A 1,046-nucleotide genomic window follows, 5' to 3' on the forward strand; every position below is an offset into this window, starting at 1 on the left:
GGGCATTATGCTGAGTGAGATAGGTCAGAGAAAGACAAATAGTGTATGTTACCTCAGATGTAGAATATAAAAAAGGCAAGTTCGTAAAAGCAGAGAATAGAATGATGTTTACCAGAGTCTGGGGGGTGGGCGAATTGGGGATATGCTGTTTGAAATATACAAATTTGGAAGTAGTAGGTGAAGAAATTCTGTAGACCTAATGCATAGTATAGTGATTATAGTTAACAATACTGTATTACAAACTTCAAAGTTGCTTGGAGACTAGATCTTAATTGTTTTCATCACAAAAAAGAAATGAATAAGGGAAGTGACAAATGTCAGTAAGGTGGTAATCATTGCAATACGTAAATGTATCAAATCAACATGTTGTACACCTTAAACTTACACAATGTATATGTCGATTATATTTCAGTTAAATAGAGCAAAAGTTATATATGATTCCTTAATTTCAATGCAAAGATTTTTTTAAAAGACATTGTATAGGGTGGACCCTATTCTATACTATATTTTCTCCATTCCCTGCCAATGCAAGAAAAAATTCCCAAAGGTTCTCCTAAAGTGAAGAAAAAGCAGAAAAATTTGCTACTTCTGTTTTATATCCTGTTGGATAGTAGCATCTCCTTTTTAATGGTTTCTTGGTCACAAGAGAATCCAGGCCCATGTAATAAAGAAGGCTTGTTGAGTGCGGTTCAGCGTGTCCTTTTTATGATCTCTATTTTTACTTAACCCATAGCACGGCTTTGTAATTATTTTCCTTTTGTTTCTCATATTTTCAACTATGTCACATACGATAAGGAACAGTGAGGGGAAAAACTAGCCCAACAAAGTTCAACACCTAAGGGCTTATTTAGACTCCACCTGCTAATCATCCATTTCCTACATAAAAGGTAGCTACTTTTTTGCATGGACCTCAAGCATATTGTAGTATAGAGGTGGAATTTAAGGAAAGGTATTAAGCAGGCTGTGTTGTAGCTTATAAACAAGTAATAAATTGTATCATTTATCTTGAATGTATCATAGATAAGCTGCTATATAACGATTGCCAC

The sequence above is a fragment of the Suricata suricatta genome, chromosome 16 (assembly GCF_006229205.1).
Source record: "Suricata suricatta isolate VVHF042 chromosome 16, meerkat_22Aug2017_6uvM2_HiC, whole genome shotgun sequence".
NCBI lineage: Eukaryota > Metazoa > Chordata > Mammalia > Carnivora > Herpestidae > Suricata > Suricata suricatta.